The sequence below is a fragment of the Phoenix dactylifera genome, chromosome 4 (genome assembly GCF_051530095.1).
Source record: "Phoenix dactylifera cultivar Ajwa chromosome 4, Ajwa_hap1_PhDact_Kaust_v1.1, whole genome shotgun sequence".
Taxonomy (NCBI): Eukaryota; Viridiplantae; Streptophyta; class Magnoliopsida; order Arecales; family Arecaceae; genus Phoenix; species Phoenix dactylifera.
The window spans coordinates 34,521,091-34,536,025 of NC_143193.1; the positions used below are offsets into that span (position 1 = coordinate 34,521,091).

The 14,935-nt window shown below is 49.7% G+C and overlaps 37 non-coding genes across 37 annotated transcripts; all 37 read right to left on the reverse strand.

Moving 5' to 3' along the window:
* Positions 1-15: 15 nt before the first annotated feature.
* On the reverse strand, positions 16-134 carry LOC149755974 (5S ribosomal RNA). Its single transcript, XR_016406017.1, has one exon. It is a non-coding gene; the product is annotated as a 5S ribosomal RNA (ribosomal RNA).
* A 246-nt stretch (positions 135-380) lies between these two features.
* On the reverse strand, positions 381-499 carry LOC149755975 (5S ribosomal RNA). The gene has a single exon (XR_016401771.1). It is a non-coding gene; the product is annotated as a 5S ribosomal RNA (ribosomal RNA).
* Positions 500-745: 246 nt separating this feature from the next.
* Positions 746-864, reverse strand: LOC149755976 (5S ribosomal RNA). The gene has a single exon (XR_016406292.1). It is a non-coding gene; the product is annotated as a 5S ribosomal RNA (ribosomal RNA).
* Positions 865-1,110: 246 nt separating this feature from the next.
* LOC149755977 (5S ribosomal RNA) lies at positions 1,111-1,229 on the reverse strand. Its single transcript, XR_016404025.1, has one exon. It is a non-coding gene; the product is annotated as a 5S ribosomal RNA (ribosomal RNA).
* Positions 1,230-2,098: 869 nt separating this feature from the next.
* LOC149755978 (5S ribosomal RNA) lies at positions 2,099-2,217 on the reverse strand. The gene has a single exon (XR_016406474.1). It is a non-coding gene; the product is annotated as a 5S ribosomal RNA (ribosomal RNA).
* A 246-nt stretch (positions 2,218-2,463) lies between these two features.
* LOC149755979 (5S ribosomal RNA) lies at positions 2,464-2,582 on the reverse strand. The gene has a single exon (XR_016411688.1). It is a non-coding gene; the product is annotated as a 5S ribosomal RNA (ribosomal RNA).
* Positions 2,583-2,828: 246 nt separating this feature from the next.
* LOC149755980 (5S ribosomal RNA) lies at positions 2,829-2,947 on the reverse strand. Its single transcript, XR_016406018.1, has one exon. It is a non-coding gene; the product is annotated as a 5S ribosomal RNA (ribosomal RNA).
* A 246-nt stretch (positions 2,948-3,193) lies between these two features.
* LOC149755981 (5S ribosomal RNA) lies at positions 3,194-3,312 on the reverse strand. Its single transcript, XR_016401772.1, has one exon. It is a non-coding gene; the product is annotated as a 5S ribosomal RNA (ribosomal RNA).
* Positions 3,313-3,558: 246 nt separating this feature from the next.
* On the reverse strand, positions 3,559-3,677 carry LOC149755982 (5S ribosomal RNA). Its single transcript, XR_016406294.1, has one exon. It is a non-coding gene; the product is annotated as a 5S ribosomal RNA (ribosomal RNA).
* Positions 3,678-3,923: 246 nt separating this feature from the next.
* On the reverse strand, positions 3,924-4,042 carry LOC149755983 (5S ribosomal RNA). The gene has a single exon (XR_016405617.1). It is a non-coding gene; the product is annotated as a 5S ribosomal RNA (ribosomal RNA).
* Positions 4,043-4,289: 247 nt separating this feature from the next.
* Positions 4,290-4,408, reverse strand: LOC149755984 (5S ribosomal RNA). Its single transcript, XR_016411682.1, has one exon. It is a non-coding gene; the product is annotated as a 5S ribosomal RNA (ribosomal RNA).
* A 246-nt stretch (positions 4,409-4,654) lies between these two features.
* On the reverse strand, positions 4,655-4,773 carry LOC149755985 (5S ribosomal RNA). Its single transcript, XR_016405369.1, has one exon. It is a non-coding gene; the product is annotated as a 5S ribosomal RNA (ribosomal RNA).
* Positions 4,774-5,019: 246 nt separating this feature from the next.
* On the reverse strand, positions 5,020-5,138 carry LOC149755986 (5S ribosomal RNA). The gene has a single exon (XR_016406303.1). It is a non-coding gene; the product is annotated as a 5S ribosomal RNA (ribosomal RNA).
* A 246-nt stretch (positions 5,139-5,384) lies between these two features.
* LOC149755987 (5S ribosomal RNA) lies at positions 5,385-5,503 on the reverse strand. The gene has a single exon (XR_016411699.1). It is a non-coding gene; the product is annotated as a 5S ribosomal RNA (ribosomal RNA).
* A 557-nt stretch (positions 5,504-6,060) lies between these two features.
* LOC149755988 (5S ribosomal RNA) lies at positions 6,061-6,179 on the reverse strand. The gene has a single exon (XR_016406475.1). It is a non-coding gene; the product is annotated as a 5S ribosomal RNA (ribosomal RNA).
* Positions 6,180-6,425: 246 nt separating this feature from the next.
* On the reverse strand, positions 6,426-6,544 carry LOC149755989 (5S ribosomal RNA). Its single transcript, XR_016411710.1, has one exon. It is a non-coding gene; the product is annotated as a 5S ribosomal RNA (ribosomal RNA).
* Positions 6,545-6,790: 246 nt separating this feature from the next.
* Positions 6,791-6,909, reverse strand: LOC149755990 (5S ribosomal RNA). The gene has a single exon (XR_016411721.1). It is a non-coding gene; the product is annotated as a 5S ribosomal RNA (ribosomal RNA).
* Positions 6,910-7,155: 246 nt separating this feature from the next.
* On the reverse strand, positions 7,156-7,274 carry LOC149755991 (5S ribosomal RNA). Its single transcript, XR_016406020.1, has one exon. It is a non-coding gene; the product is annotated as a 5S ribosomal RNA (ribosomal RNA).
* Positions 7,275-7,520: 246 nt separating this feature from the next.
* LOC149755992 (5S ribosomal RNA) lies at positions 7,521-7,639 on the reverse strand. The gene has a single exon (XR_016411732.1). It is a non-coding gene; the product is annotated as a 5S ribosomal RNA (ribosomal RNA).
* Positions 7,640-8,196: 557 nt separating this feature from the next.
* Positions 8,197-8,315, reverse strand: LOC149755993 (5S ribosomal RNA). The gene has a single exon (XR_016406476.1). It is a non-coding gene; the product is annotated as a 5S ribosomal RNA (ribosomal RNA).
* Positions 8,316-8,561: 246 nt separating this feature from the next.
* Positions 8,562-8,680, reverse strand: LOC149755994 (5S ribosomal RNA). The gene has a single exon (XR_016411743.1). It is a non-coding gene; the product is annotated as a 5S ribosomal RNA (ribosomal RNA).
* A 245-nt stretch (positions 8,681-8,925) lies between these two features.
* Positions 8,926-9,044, reverse strand: LOC149755995 (5S ribosomal RNA). The gene has a single exon (XR_016411754.1). It is a non-coding gene; the product is annotated as a 5S ribosomal RNA (ribosomal RNA).
* Positions 9,045-9,290: 246 nt separating this feature from the next.
* Positions 9,291-9,409, reverse strand: LOC149755996 (5S ribosomal RNA). The gene has a single exon (XR_016406021.1). It is a non-coding gene; the product is annotated as a 5S ribosomal RNA (ribosomal RNA).
* A 246-nt stretch (positions 9,410-9,655) lies between these two features.
* On the reverse strand, positions 9,656-9,774 carry LOC149755997 (5S ribosomal RNA). Its single transcript, XR_016401773.1, has one exon. It is a non-coding gene; the product is annotated as a 5S ribosomal RNA (ribosomal RNA).
* A 246-nt stretch (positions 9,775-10,020) lies between these two features.
* Positions 10,021-10,139, reverse strand: LOC149755998 (5S ribosomal RNA). Its single transcript, XR_016406295.1, has one exon. It is a non-coding gene; the product is annotated as a 5S ribosomal RNA (ribosomal RNA).
* A 246-nt stretch (positions 10,140-10,385) lies between these two features.
* Positions 10,386-10,504, reverse strand: LOC149755999 (5S ribosomal RNA). Its single transcript, XR_016405618.1, has one exon. It is a non-coding gene; the product is annotated as a 5S ribosomal RNA (ribosomal RNA).
* Positions 10,505-10,751: 247 nt separating this feature from the next.
* Positions 10,752-10,870, reverse strand: LOC149756000 (5S ribosomal RNA). Its single transcript, XR_016411683.1, has one exon. It is a non-coding gene; the product is annotated as a 5S ribosomal RNA (ribosomal RNA).
* Positions 10,871-11,116: 246 nt separating this feature from the next.
* Positions 11,117-11,235, reverse strand: LOC149756001 (5S ribosomal RNA). The gene has a single exon (XR_016405371.1). It is a non-coding gene; the product is annotated as a 5S ribosomal RNA (ribosomal RNA).
* Positions 11,236-11,481: 246 nt separating this feature from the next.
* LOC149756002 (5S ribosomal RNA) lies at positions 11,482-11,600 on the reverse strand. Its single transcript, XR_016406305.1, has one exon. It is a non-coding gene; the product is annotated as a 5S ribosomal RNA (ribosomal RNA).
* A 246-nt stretch (positions 11,601-11,846) lies between these two features.
* On the reverse strand, positions 11,847-11,965 carry LOC149756003 (5S ribosomal RNA). The gene has a single exon (XR_016411756.1). It is a non-coding gene; the product is annotated as a 5S ribosomal RNA (ribosomal RNA).
* A 557-nt stretch (positions 11,966-12,522) lies between these two features.
* On the reverse strand, positions 12,523-12,641 carry LOC149756004 (5S ribosomal RNA). Its single transcript, XR_016406477.1, has one exon. It is a non-coding gene; the product is annotated as a 5S ribosomal RNA (ribosomal RNA).
* A 246-nt stretch (positions 12,642-12,887) lies between these two features.
* On the reverse strand, positions 12,888-13,006 carry LOC149756005 (5S ribosomal RNA). Its single transcript, XR_016411760.1, has one exon. It is a non-coding gene; the product is annotated as a 5S ribosomal RNA (ribosomal RNA).
* Positions 13,007-13,252: 246 nt separating this feature from the next.
* On the reverse strand, positions 13,253-13,371 carry LOC149756006 (5S ribosomal RNA). The gene has a single exon (XR_016411764.1). It is a non-coding gene; the product is annotated as a 5S ribosomal RNA (ribosomal RNA).
* Positions 13,372-13,617: 246 nt separating this feature from the next.
* LOC149756007 (5S ribosomal RNA) lies at positions 13,618-13,736 on the reverse strand. The gene has a single exon (XR_016406022.1). It is a non-coding gene; the product is annotated as a 5S ribosomal RNA (ribosomal RNA).
* Positions 13,737-13,982: 246 nt separating this feature from the next.
* LOC149756008 (5S ribosomal RNA) lies at positions 13,983-14,101 on the reverse strand. Its single transcript, XR_016401774.1, has one exon. It is a non-coding gene; the product is annotated as a 5S ribosomal RNA (ribosomal RNA).
* A 246-nt stretch (positions 14,102-14,347) lies between these two features.
* LOC149756009 (5S ribosomal RNA) lies at positions 14,348-14,466 on the reverse strand. The gene has a single exon (XR_016406296.1). It is a non-coding gene; the product is annotated as a 5S ribosomal RNA (ribosomal RNA).
* A 246-nt stretch (positions 14,467-14,712) lies between these two features.
* LOC149756010 (5S ribosomal RNA) lies at positions 14,713-14,831 on the reverse strand. The gene has a single exon (XR_016404026.1). It is a non-coding gene; the product is annotated as a 5S ribosomal RNA (ribosomal RNA).
* Between the last annotated feature and the right edge of the window lie 104 nt (positions 14,832-14,935).

Sequence of the window (14,935 nt, forward strand, 5' to 3'; positions counted from 1 at the left end):
GGGCAAAAAATAAAAGGGGTGCAACACGAGGACTTCCTAGGGGGTCACCCATCCTTGTACTACTCTCGCCCGAGCACGCTTAACTGCGGAGTTCTGATGGGATCCGGTGCATTAGTGCTGGTATGATCGCACCCATGACATGCCCATCGAAACACCCTTTTATGACAAATCAGCAGACCTCGACGGCCCGAGACATTCGCGCTGCCGGGGCCGTTCGGGCGTAGGATTCAACGCGCTGTTCCGCTATGCGGCATGGCACCGCGAGTCTCCGGACTCAGTTTATTTTCGGGGGAAAAAAATTATCCGAAGAGGAAAAGCCAAAAGCCGAAAAATAAAAAATAAATGTTATCAAAAAATAAAAAAGCGGGCAAAAAATAAAAGGGGTGCAACACGAGGACTTCCCAGGGGGTCACCCATCCTAGTACTACTCTCGCCCAAGCACGCTTAACTGCGGAGTTCTGATGGGATCCAGTGCATTAGTGCTGGTATGATCGCACCCATGACATGCCCTTCGAAACTCCCTTTTATGACAAAGCAGCAGACCTCGACGGCCCGAGACATTCGCGCTGCCGGGGCCGTTCTGGCGTAGGATTCAACGCGCTGTTCCGCTATGCGGCATGGCACCGCCAGTCTCCGGACTCAGTTTATTTTCGGGGGGAAAAAATTATCCGAAGTGGAAAAGCCAAAAGCCAAAAAATTAAAAATAAATATTATCAAAAAATAAAAAAGCGGGCAAAAAATAAAAAGGGTGCAACACGAGGACTTCCCAGGGGGTCACCCATCCTAGTACTTCTCCCGCCCAAGCACGCTTAACTGCGGAGTTATGATGGGATCCGGTGCATTAGTGCTGGTATGATCGCACCCATGACATGCCCTTCGAAACTCCCTTTTATGACAAAGCAGCAGACCGCGACGGCCCGAGACATTCGCGCTGCCGGGGCCGTTCTCGCGTAGGATTCAACGCGCTGTTCCGCTATGCGGCATGGCACCGCCAGTCTCCGGACTCAGTTTATTTTCGGAAAAAAAAAATTATCCGAAGAGGACAAGCCAAAAGCCGAAAAATTAAAAATAAATATTATCAAAAAATAAAAAAGCGGGCAAAAAATAAAAAGGGTGCAAAACGAGGACTTCCCAGGGGGTCACCCATCCTAGTACAACTCTCGCCCAAGCACGCTTAACTGCGGAGTTCTGATGGGATCCGGTGCATTAGTGCTGGTATGATCGCACCCATGACATGCCCTTCGAAACTCCCTTTTATGACAAAGCAGCAGACCTCGACGGCCCGAGACATTCACGCTGCCGGGGCCGTTCTGGCGTAGGATTCAACGCGCTGGTCCCGCTATGCGGCATGGCACCGCCAGTCTCCGGACTCAGTTTATTGTCGGGGAAAAAAAATTATCCGAAGAGGAAAAGCCAAAAGCCGAAAAATTAAAAATAAATATTATCAAAAAATAAAAAAGCGGGCAAAAAATAAAAAGGGCGCAACACGAGGACTTCCCAGGGGGTCACCCATGACATTAGTGCTGGTATGATCGCACCCATGACATGCCCTTCGAAACTCCCTTTTATGACAAAGCAGCAGACCTCGACGGCCCGAGACATTCGTGCTGCCGGGGCCGTTCTGGCGTAGGATTCAACGCGCTGGTCCCGCTATGCAGCATGGCACCGCCAGTCTCCGGACTCAGTTTATTGTCGGGGGAGAAAAATTATCCGAAGCGGAAAAGCCAAAAGCCAAAAAATTAAAAATAAATATTATCAAAAAATAAAAAAGCGGGCAAAAAATAAAAAGGGCGCAACACGAGGACTTCCCAGGGGGTCACCCATGACATTAGTGCTGGTATGATCGCACCCATGACATGCCCTTCGAAACTCCCTTTTATGACAAAGCAGCAGACCTCGACGGCCCGAGACATTCGTGCTGCCGGGGCCGTTCTGGCGTAGGATTCAACGCGCTGGTCCCGCTATGCAGCATGGCACCGCCAGTCTCCGGACTCAGTTTATTGTCGGGGGAGAAAAATTATCCGAAGCGGAAAAGCCAAAAGCCAAAAAATTAAAAATAAATATTATCAAAAAATAAAAAAGCGGGCAAAAAATAAAAAGGGTGCAACACGAGGACTTCTCAGGGGGGCACCCATCCTAGTACTACTCTCGCCCAAGCACGCTTAACTGCGGGGTTCTGATGGGATCCGGTGCATTAGTGCTGGTATGATCGCACCCAAGGCATGCCCTTCGAAACTCCCTTTTATGACAAAGCAGCAGACCTCGACGGCCCGAGACATTCGCGCTGCCGGGGCCGTTCTGGCGCAGGATTCAACACGCTGTTCCGCTATGCGTCATGGCACCGCCAGTCTCCGGACTCAGTTTATTTTCGGGGAAAAAAAATTATCCGAGGAGGAAAAGCCAAAAGCCGAAAAATAAAAAATAAATATTATCAAAAAATAAAAAAGCGGGCAAAAAATAAAAGGGGTGCAACACGAGGACTTCCCAGGGGGTCACCCATCCTAGTACTACTCTCGCCCAAGCACGCTTAACTGCGGAGTTCTGATGGGATCCGGTGCATTAGTGCTGGTATGATCGCACCCATGATATGCCCTTCGAAACTCCCTTTTATGACAAAGCAGCAGACCTCGACGGCCCGAGACATTCGCGCTGCCGGGGCCGATCTGGCGTAGGATTCAACGCGCTGTTCCGCTATGCGGCATGGCACCGCAAGTCTCCGGACTCAGTTTATTTTCGAGGGAAAAAAATTATCCGAAGAGAAAAAGCCAAAAGCCGAAAAATTAAAAATAAATATTATCAAAAAATAAAAAAGCGGGCAAAAAATAAAAGGGGTGCAACACGAGGACTTCCTAGGGGGTCACCCATCCTTGTACTACTCTCGCCCGAGCACGCTTAACTGCGGAGTTCTGATGGGATCCGGTGCATTAGTGCTGGTATGATCGCACCCATGACATGCCCATCGAAACACCCTTTTATGACAAAGCAGCAGACCTCGACGGCCCGAGACATTCGCGCTGCCGGGGCCGTTCGGGCGTAGGATTCAACGCGCTGTTCCGCTATGCGGCATGGCACCGCGAGTCTCCGGACTCAGTTTATTTTCGGGGGAAAAAAATTATCCGAAGAGGAAAAGCCAAAAGCCGAAAAATAAAAAATAAATGTTATCAAAAAATAAAAAAGCGGGCAAAAAATAAAAGGGGTGCAACACGAGGACTTCCCAGGGGGTCACCCATCCTAGTACTACTCTCGCCCAAGCACGCTTAACTGCGGAGTTCTGATGGGATCCAGTGCATTAGTGCTGGTATGATCGCACCCATGACATGCCCTTCGAAACTCCCTTTTATGACAAAGCAGCAGACCTCGACGGCCCGAGACATTCGCGCTGCCGGGGCCGTTCTGGCGTAGGATTCAACGCGCTGTTCCGCTATGCGGCATGGCACCGCCAGTCTCCGGACTCAGTTTATTTTCGGGGGGAAAAAATTATCCGAAGTGGAAAAGCCAAAAGCCAAAAAATTAAAAATAAATATTATCAAAAAATAAAAAAGCGGGCAAAAAATAAAAAGGGTGCAACACGAGGACTTCCCAGGGGGTCACCCATCCTAGTACTTCTCCCGCCCAAGCACGCTTAACTGCGGAGTTATGATGGGATCCGGTGCATTAGTGCTGGTATGATCGCACCCATGACATGCCCTTCGAAACTCCCTTTTATGACAAAGCAGCAGACCGCGACGGCCCGAGACATTCGCGCTGCCGGGGCCGTTCTCGCGTAGGATTCAACGCGCTGTTCCGCTATGCGGCATGGCACCGCCAGTCTCCGGACTCAGTTTATTTTCGGAAAAAAAAAATTATCCGAAGAGGAAAAGCCAAAAGCCGAAAAATTAAAAATAAATATTATCAAAAAATAAAAAAGCGGGCAAAAAATAAAAAGGGCGCAAAACGAGGACTTCCCAGGGGGTCACCCATCCTAGTACAACTCTCGCCCAAGCACGCTTAACTGCGGAGTTCTGATGGGATCCGGTGCATTAGTGCTGGTATGATCGCACCCATGACATGCCCTTCGAAACTCCCTTTTATGACAAAGCAGCAGACCTCGACGGCCCGAGACATTCACGCTGCCGGGGCCGTTCTGGCGTAGGATTCAACGCGCTGGTCCCGCTATGCGGCATGGCACCGCCAGTCTCCGGACTCAGTTTATTGTCGGGGAAAAAAAATTATCCGAAGAGGAAAAGCCAAAAGCCGAAAAATTAAAAATAAATATTATCAAAAAATAAAAAAGCGGGCAAAAAATAAAAAGGGTGCAACACGAGGACTTCCCAGGGGGTCACCCATCCTAGTACTACTCTCGCCCAAGCACGCTTAACTGCGGAGTTCTGATGGGATCCGGTGCATCAGTGCTGGTATGATCGCACCCAAGACATGCCCTTCGAAACTCCCTTTTAAGACAAAGCAGCAGACCTCGACGGCCCGAGACATTCGCGCTGCCGGGGCCGTTCTGGCGTATGATTCAACGCGCTGTTCCGCTATGCGGCATGGGACCGCCAGTCTCCGGACTCAGTTTATTTTCGGGGGGAAAAAATTATCCGAAGAGGTAAAGCCAAAAGCCAAAAAATTAAAAATAAATATTATCAAAAAATAAAAAAGCGGGCAAAAAATAAAAGGGGTGCAACACGAGGACTTCCCAGGGGGTCACCCATCCTAGTACTCCTCTCGCCCAAGCACGCTTAACTGCGGGGTTCTGATGGGATCCGGTGCATTAGTGCTGGTATGATCGCACCCAAGGCATGCCCTTCGAAACTCCCTTTTATGACAAAGCAGCAGACCTCGACGGCCCGAGACATTCGCGCTGCCGGGGCCGTTCTGGCGCAGGATTCAACACGCTGTTCCGCTATGCGGCATGGCACCGCCAGTCTCCGGACTCAGTTTATTTTCGGGGAAAAAAAATTATCCGAGGAGGAAAAGCCAAAAGCCGAAAAATAAAAAATAAATGTTATCAAAAAATAAAAAAGCGGGCAAAAAATAAAAGGGGTGCAACACGAGGACTTCCCAGGGGGTCACCCATCCTAGTACTACTTTCGCCCAAGCACGCTTAACTGCGGAGTTCTGATGGGATCCGGTGCATTAGTGCTGGTATGATCGCTCCCAAGACATGCCCTTCGAAACTCCCTTTTATGACAATGCAGCAGACCTCGACGGCCCGAGACATTCGCGCTGCCGGGGCCGTTTTGGCGTAGGATTCAACACGCTGTTCCGCTATGCGGCATGGCACCGCCAGTCTCCGGACTCAGTTTATTTTCGGGGAAAAAAAATTATCCGAAGAGGAAAAGCCAAAAGCCGAAAAATAAAAAATAAATGTTATCAAAAAATAAAAAAGCGGGCAAAAAATAAAAGGGGTGCAACACGAGGACTTCCCAGGGGGTCACCCATCCTAGTACTACTCTCGCCCAAGCACGCTTAACTGCGGAGTTCTGATGGGATCCGGTGCATTAGTGCTGGTATGATCGCACCCATGACATGCCCTTCGAAACTCCCTTCTATGACAAAGCAGCAGACCTCGACGGCCCGAGACATTCGCGCTGCCGGGGCCGTTCTGGCGTAGGATTCAACGCGTTGTTCCGCTATGCGGCATGGCACCGCCAGTCTCCGGACTCAGTTTATTGTCGGGGGGAAAAAATTATCCGAAGTGGAAAAGCCAAAAGCCAAAAAATTAAAAATAAATATTATCAAAAAATAAAAAAGCGGGCAAAAAATAAAAAGGGCGCAACACGAGGACTTCCCAGGGGGTCACCCATGACATTAGTGCTGGTATGATCGCACCCATGACATGCCCTTCGAAACTCCCTTTTATGACAAAGCAGCAGACCTCGACGGCCCGAGACATTCGTGCTGCCGGGGCCGTTCTGGCGTAGGATTCAACGCGCTGGTCCCGCTATGCGGCATGGCACCGCCAGTCTCCGGACTCAGTTTATTGTCGGGGGAGAAAAATTATCCGAAGCGGAAAAGCCAAAAGCCAAAAAATTAAAAATAAATATTATCAAAAAATAAAAAAGCGGGCAAAAAATAAAAAGGGTGCAACACGAGGACTTCTCAGGGGGGCACCCATCCTAGTACTACTCTCGCCCAAGCACGCTTAACTGCGGGGTTCTGATGGGATCCGGTGCATTAGTGCTGGTATGATCGCACCCAAGGCATGCCCTTCGAAACTCCCTTTTATGACAAAGCAGCAGACCTCGACGGCCCGAGACATTCGCGCTGCCGGGGCCGTTCTGGCGCAGGATTCAACACGCTGTTCCGCTATGCGGCATGGCACCGCCAGTCTCCGGACTCAGTTTATTTTCGGAGAAAAAAAATTATCCGAGGAGGAAAAGCCAAAAGCCGAAAAATAAAAAATAAATATTATCAAAAAATAAAAAAGCGGGCAAAAAATAAAAGGGGTGCAACACGAGGACTTCCCAGGGGGTCACCCATCCTAGTACTACTCTCGCCCAAGCACGCTTAACTGCGGAGTTCTGATGGGATCCGGTGCATTAGTGCTGGTATGATCGCACCCATGATATGCCCTTCGAAACTCCCTTTTATGACAAAGCAGCAGACCTCGACGGCCCGAGACATTCGCGCTGCCGGGGCCGTTCTGGCGCAGGATTCAACACGCTGTTCCGCTATGCGTCATGGCACCGCCAGTCTCCGGACTCAGTTTATTTTCGGAGAAAAAAAATTATCCGAGGAGGAAAAGCCAAAAGCCGAAAAATAAAAAATAAATATTATCAAAAAATAAAAAAGCGGGCAAAAAATAAAAGGGGTGCAACACGAGGACTTCCCAGGGGGTCACCCATCCTAGTACTACTCTCGCCCAAGCACGCTTAACTGCGGAGTTCTGATGGGATCCGGTGCATTAGTGCTGGTATGATCGCACCCATGATATGCCCTTCGAAACTCCCTTTTATGACAAAGCAGCAGACCTCGACGGCCCGAGACATTCGCGCTGCCGGGGCCGTTCTGGCGTAGGATTCAACGCGCTGTTCCGCTATGCGGCATGGCACCGCAAGTCTCCGGACTCAGTTTATTTTCGAGGGAAAAAAATTATCCGAAGAGAAAAAGCCAAAAGCCGAAAAATTAAAAATAAATATTATCAAAAAATAAAAAAGCGGGCAAAAAATAAAAGGGGTGCAACACGAGGACTTCCTAGGGGGTCACCCATCCTTGTACTACTCTCGCCCGAGCACGCTTAACTGCGGAGTTCTGATGGGATCCGGTGCATTAGTGCTGGTATGATCGCACCCATGACATGCCCATCGAAACACCCTTTTATGACAAAGCAGCAGACCTCGACGGCCCGAGACATTCGCGCTGCCGGGGCCGTTCGGGCGTAGGATTCAACGCGCTGTTCCGCTATGCGGCATGGCACCGCGAGTCTCCGGACTCAGTTTATTTTCGGGGGAAAAAAATTATCCGAAGAGGAAAAGCCAAAAGCCGAAAAATAAAAAATAAATGTTATCAAAAAATAAAAAAGCGGGCAAAAAATAAAAGGGGTGCAACACGAGGACTTCCCAGGGGGTCACCCATCCTAGTACTACTCTCGCCCAAGCACGCTTAACTGCGGAGTTCTGATGGGATCCGGTGCATTAGTGCTGGTATGATCGCACCCATGACATGCCCTTCGAAACTCCCTTCTATGACAAAGCAGCAGACCTCGACGGCCCGAGACATTCGCGCTGCCGGGGCCGTTCTGGCGTAGGATTCAACGCGTTGTTCCGCTATGCGGCATGGCACCGCCAGTCTCCGGACTCAGTTTATTTTTGGGGGGAAAAAATTATCCGAAGTGGAAAAGCCAAAAGCCAAAAAATTAAAAATAAATATTATCAAAAAATAAAAAAGCGGGCAAAAAATAAAAAGGGCGCAACACGAGGACTTCCCAGGGGGTCACCCATGACATTAGTGCTGGTATGATCGCACCCATGACATGCCCTTCGAAACTCCCTTTTATGACAAAGCAGCAGACCTCGACGGCCCGAGACATTCGTGCTGCCGGGGCCGTTCTGGCGTAGGATTCAACGCGCTGGTCCCGCTATGCGGCATGGCACCGCCAGTCTCCGGACTCAGTTTATTGTCGGGGGAGAAAAATTATCCGAAGCGGAAAAGCCAAAAGCCAAAAAATTAAAAATAAATATTATCAAAAAATAAAAAAGCGGGCAAAAAATAAAAAGGGTGCAACACGAGGACTTCTCAGGGGGGCACCCATCCTAGTACTACTCTCGCCCAAGCACGCTTAACTGCGGGGTTCTGATGGGATCCGGTGCATTAGTGCTGGTATGATCGCACCCAAGGCATGCCCTTCGAAACTCCCTTTTATGACAAAGCAGCAGACCTCGACGGCCCGAGACATTCGCGCTGCCGGGGCCGTTCTGGCGCAGGATTCAACACGCTGTTCCGCTATGCGGCATGGCACCGCCAGTCTCCGGACTCAGTTTATTTTCGGAGAAAAAAAATTATCCGAGGAGGAAAAGCCAAAAGCCGAAAAATAAAAAATAAATATTATCAAAAAATAAAAAAGCGGGCAAAAAATAAAAGGGGTGCAACACGAGGACTTCCCAGGGGGTCACCCATCCTAGTACTACTCTCGCCCAAGCACGCTTAACTGCGGAGTTCTGATGGGATCCGGTGCATTAGTGCTGGTATGATCGCACCCATGATATGCCCTTCGAAACTCCCTTTTATGACAAAGCAGCAGACCTCGACGGCCCGAGACATTCGCGCTGCCGGGGCCGTTCTGGCGCAGGATTCAACACGCTGTTCCGCTATGCGTCATGGCACCGCCAGTCTCCGGACTCAGTTTATTTTCGGGGAAAAAAATTATCCGAGGAGGAAAAGCCAAAAGCCGAAAAATAAAAAATAAATATTATCAAAAAATAAAAAAGCGGGCAAAAAATAAAAGGGGTGCAACACGAGGACTTCCCAGGGGGTCACCCATCCTAGTACTACTCTCGCCCAAGCACGCTTAACTGCGGAGTTCTGATGGGATCCGGTGCATTAGTGCTGGTATGATCGCACCCATGATATGCCCTTCGAAACTCCCTTTTATGACAAAGCAGCAGACCTCGACGGCCCGAGACATTCGCGCTGCCGGGGCCGTTCTGGCGTAGGATTCAACGCGCTGTTCCGCTATGCGGCATGGCACCGCAAGTCTCCGGACTCAGTTTATTTTCGAGGGAAAAAAATTATCCGAAGAGAAAAAGCCAAAAGCCGAAAAATTAAAAATAAATATTATCAAAAAATAAAAAAGCGGGCAAAAAATAAAAGGGGTGCAACACGAGGACTTCCTAGGGGGTCACCCATCCTTGTACTACTCTCGCCCGAGCACGCTTAACTGCGGAGTTCTGATGGGATCCGGTGCATTAGTGCTGGTATGATCGCACCCATGACATGCCCATCGAAACACCCTTTTATGACAAAGCAGCAGACCTCGACGGCCCGAGACATTCGCGCTGCCGGGGCCGTTCGGGCGTAGGATTCAACGCGCTGTTCCGCTATGCGGCATGGCACCGCGAGTCTCCGGACTCAGTTTATTTTCGGGGGAAAAAAATTATCCGAAGAGGAAAAGCCAAAAGCCGAAAAATAAAAAATAAATGTTATCAAAAAATAAAAAAGCGGGCAAAAAATAAAAGGGGTGCAACACGAGGACTTCCCAGGGGGTCACCCATCCTAGTACTACTCTCGCCCAAGCACGCTTAACTGCGGAGTTCTGATGGGATCCAGTGCATTAGTGCTGGTATGATCGCACCCATGACATGCCCTTCGAAACTCCCTTTTATGACAAAGCAGCAGACCTCGACGGCCCGAGACATTCGCACTGCCGGGGCCGTTCTGGCGTAGGATTCAACGCGCTGTTCCGCTATGCGGCATGGCACCGCCAGTCTCCGGACTCAGTTTATTTTCGGGGGGAAAAAATTATCCGAAGTGGAAAAGCCAAAAGCCAAAAAATTAAAAATAAATATTATCAAAAAATAAAAAAGCGGGCAAAAAATAAAAAGGGTGCAACACGAGGACTTCCCAGGGGGTCACCCATCCTAGTACTTCTCCCGCCCAAGCACGCTTAACTGCGGAGTTATGATGGGATCCGGTGCATTAGTGCTGGTATGATCGCACCCATGACATGCCCTTCGAAACTCCCTTTTATGACAAAGCAGCAGACCGCGACGGCCCGAGACATTCGCGCTGCCGGGGCCGTTCTCGCGTAGGATTCAACGCGCTGTTCCGCTATGCGGCATGGCACCGCCAGTCTCCGGACTCAGTTTATTTTCGGAAAAAAAAAATTATCCGAAGAGGAAAAGCCAAAAGCCGAAAAATTAAAAATAAATATTATCAAAAAATAAAAAAGCGGGCAAAAAATAAAAAGGGCGCAAAACGAGGACTTCCCAGGGGGTCACCCATCCTAGTACAACTCTCGCCCAAGCACGCTTAACTGCGGAGTTCTGATGGGATCCGGTGCATTAGTGCTGGTATGATCGCACCCATGACATGCCCTTCGAAACTCCCTTTTATGACAAAGCAGCAGACCTCGACGGCCCGAGACATTCACGCTGCCGGGGCCGTTCTGGCGTAGGATTCAACGCGCTGGTCCCGCTATGCGGCATGGCACCGCCAGTCTCCGGACTCAGTTTATTGTCGGGGAAAAAAAATTATCCGAAGAGGAAAAGCCAAAAGCCGAAAAATTAAAAATAAATATTATCAAAAAATAAAAAAGCGGGCAAAAAATAAAAAGGGTGCAACACGAGGACTTCCCAGGGGGTCACCCATCCTAGTACTACTCTCGCCCAAGCACGCTTAACTGCGGAGTTCTGATGGGATCCGGTGCATCAGTGCTGGTATGATCGCACCCAAGACATGCCCTTCGAAACTCCCTTTTAAGACAAAGCAGCAGACCTCGACGGCCCGAGACATTCGCGCTGCCGGGGCCGTTCTGGCGTATGATTCAACGCGCTGTTCCGCTATGCGGCATGGGACCGCCAGTCTCCGGACTCAGTTTATTTTCGGGGGGAAAAAATTATCCGAAGAGGTAAAGCCAAAAGCCAAAAAATTAAAAATAAATATTATCAAAAAATAAAAAAGCGGGCAAAAAATAAAAGGGGTGCAACACGAGGACTTCCCAGGGGGTCACCCATCCTAGTACTCCTCTCGCCCAAGCACGCTTAACTGCGGGGTTCTGATGGGATCCGGTGCATTAGTGCTGGTATGATCGCACCCAAGGCATGCCCTTCGAAACTCCCTTTTATGACAAAGCAGCAGACCTCGACGGCCCGAGACATTCGCGCTGCCGGGGCCGTTCTGGCGCAGGATTCAACACGCTGTTCCGCTATGCGGCATGGCACCGCCAGTCTTCGGACTCAGTTTATTTTCGGGGAAAAAAAATTATCCGAGGAGGAAAAGCCAAAAGCCGAAAAATAAAAAATAAATGTTATCAAAAAATAAAAAAGCGGGCAAAAAATAAAAGGGGTGCAACACGAGGACTTCCCAGGGGGTCACCCATCCTAGTACTACTTTCGCCCAAGCACGCTTAACTGCGGAGTTCTGATGGGATCCGGTGCATTAGTGCTGGTATGATCGCTCCCAAGACATGCCCTTCGAAACTCCCTTTCATGACAATGCAGCAGACCTCGACGGCCCGAGACATTCGCGCTGCCGGGGCCGTTTTGGCGTAGGATTCAACACGCTGTTCCGCTATGCGGCATGGCACCGCCAGTCTCCGGACTCAGTTTATTTTCGGGGAAAAAAAATTATCCGAAGAGGAAAAGCCAAAAGCCGAAAAATAAAAAATAAATGTTATCAAAAAATAAAAAAGCGGGCAAAAAATAAAAGGGGTGCAACACGAGGACTTCCCAGGGGGTCACCCATCCTAGTACTACTCTCGCCCAAGCACGCTTAACTGCGGAGTTCTGATGGGATCCGGTGCATTAGTGCTGGTATGATCGCACCCATGACATGCCCTTCGAAACTCCCTTCTATGACAAAGCAGCAGACCTCGACGGCCCGAGACATTCGCGCTGCCGGGGCCGTTCTGGCGTAGGATTCAACGCGTTGTTCCGCTATGCGGCATGGCACCGCCAGTCTCCGGACTCAGTTTATTGTCGGGGGGAAAAAATTATCCGAAGTGGAAAAGCCAAAAGCCAAAAAATTAAAAATAAATATTATCAAAAAATAAAAAAGCGGGCAAAAAATAAAAAGGGCGCAACACGAGGACTTCCCAGGGGGTCACCCATGACATTAGTGCTGGTATGATCGCACCCATGACATGCCCTTCGAAACTCCCTTTTATGACAAAGCAGCAGACCTCGACGGCCCGAGACATTCGTGCTGCCGGGGCCGTTCTGGCGTAGGATTCAACGCGCTGGTCCCGCTATGCGGCATGGCACCGCCAGTCTCCGGACTCAGTTTATTGTCGGGGGAGAAAAATTATCCGAAGCGGAAAAGCCAAAAGCCAAAAAATTAAAAATAAATATTATCAAAAAATAAAAAAGCGGGCAAAAAATAAAAAGGGTGCAACACGAGGACTTCTCAGGGGGGCACCCATCCTAGTACTACTCTCGCCCAAGCACGCTTAACTGCGGGGTTCTGATGGGATCCGGTGCATTAGTGCTGGTATGATCGCACCCAAGGCATGCCCTTCGAAACTCCCTTTTATGACAAAGCAGCAGACCTCGACGGCCCGAGACATTCGCGCTGCCGGGGCCGTTCTGGCGCAGGATTCAACACGCTGTTCCGCTATGCGGCATGGCACCGCCAGTCTCCGGACTCAGTTTATTTTCGGAGAAAAAAAATTATCCGAGGAGGAAAAGCCAAAAGCCGAAAAATAAAAAATAAATATTATCAAAAAATAAAAAAGCGGGCAAAAAATAAAAGGGGTGCAACACGAGGACTTCCCAGGGGGTCACCCATCCTAGTACTACTCTCGCCCAAGCACGCTTAACTGCGGAGTTCTGATGGGATCCGGTGCATTAGTGCTGGTATGATCGCACCCATGATATGCCCTTCGAAACTCCCTTTTATGACAAAGCAGCAGACCTCGACGGCCCGAGACATTCGCGCTGCCGGGGCCGTTCTGGCGCAGGATTCAACACGCTGTTCCGCTATGCGTCATGGCACCGCCAGTCTCCGGACTCAGTTTATTTTCGGGGAAAAAAAATTATCCGAGGAGGAAAAGCCAAAAGCCGAAAAATAAAAAATAAATATTATCAAAAAATAAAAAAGCGGGCAAAAAATAAAAGGGGTGCAACACGAGGACTTCCCAGGGGGTCACCCATCCTAGTACTACTCTCGCCCAAGCACGCTTAACTGCGGAGTTCTGATGGGATCCGGTGCATTAGTGCTGGTATGATCGCACCCATGATATGCCCTTCGAAACTCCCTTTCATGACAAAGCAGCAGACCTCGACGGCCCGAGACATTCGCGCTGCCGGGGCCGTTCTGGCGTAGGATTCAACGCGCTGTTCCGCTATGCGGCATGGCACCGCAAGTCTCCGGTCTCAGTTTATTTTCGAGGGAAAAAAATTATCCGAAGAGAAAAAGCCAAAAGCCGAAAAATTAAAAATAAATATTATCAAAAAATAAAAAAGCGGGAAAAAAATAAAAGGGGTGCAACACGAGGACTTCCTAGGGGGTCACCCATCCTTGTACTACTCTCGCCCGAGCACGCTTAACTGCGGAGTTCTGATGGGATCCGGTGCATTAGTGCTGGTATGATCGCACCCATGACATGCCCATCGAAACACCCTTTTATGACAAAGCAGCAGACCTCGACGGCCCGAGACATTCGCGCTGCCGGGGCCGTTCGGGCGTAGGATTCAACGCGCTGTTCCGCTATGCGGCATGGCACCGCGAGTCTCCGGACTCAGTTTATTTTCGGGGGAAAAAAATTATCCGAAGAGGAAAAGCCAAAAGCCGAAAAATAAAAAATAAATGTTATCAAAAAATAAAAAAGCGGGCAAAAAATAAAAGGGGTGCAACACGAGGACTTCCCAGGGGGTCACCCATCCTAGTACTACTCTCGCCCAAGCACGCTTAACTGCGGAGTTCTGATGGGATCCAGTGCATTAGTGCTGGTATGATCGCACCCATGACATGCCCTTCGAAACTCCCTTTTATGACAAAGCAGCAGACCTCGACGGCCCGAGACATTCGCGCTGCCGGGGCCGTTCTGGCGTAGGATTCAACGCGCTGTTCCGCTATGCGGCATGGCACCGCCAGTCTCCGGACTCAGTTTATTTTCGGGGGGAAAAAATTATCCGAAGTGGAAAAGCCAAAAGCCAAAAAATTAAAAATAAATATTATCAAAAAATAAAAAAGCGGGCAAAAAATAAAAAGGGTGCAACACGAGGACTTCCCAGGGGGTCACCCATCCTAGTACTTCTCCCGCCCAAGCACGCTTAACTGCGGAGTTATGATGGGATCCGGTGCATTAGTGCTGGTATGATCGCACCCATGACATGCCCTTCGAAACTCCCTTTTATGACAAAGCAGCAGACCGCGACGGCCCGAGACATTCGCGCTGCCGGGGCCGTTCTCGCGTAGGATTCAACGCGCTGTTCCGCTATGCGGCATGGCACCGCCAGTCTCCGGACTCAGTTTATTTTCGGAAAAAAAAAATTATCCGAAGAGGAAAAGCCAAAAGCCGAAAAATTAAAAATAAATATTATCAAAAAATAAAAAAGCGGGCAAAAAATAAAAAGGGTGCAAAACGAGGACTTCCCAGGGGGTCACCCATCCTAGTACAACTCTCGCCCAAGCACGCTTAACTGCGGAGTTCTGATGGGATCCGGTGCATTAGTGCTGGTATGATCGCACCCATGACATGCCCTTCGAAACTCCCTTTTATGACAAAGCAGCAGACCTCGACGGCCCGAGACATTCACGCTGCCGGGGCCGTTCTGGCGTAGGATTCAACGCGCTG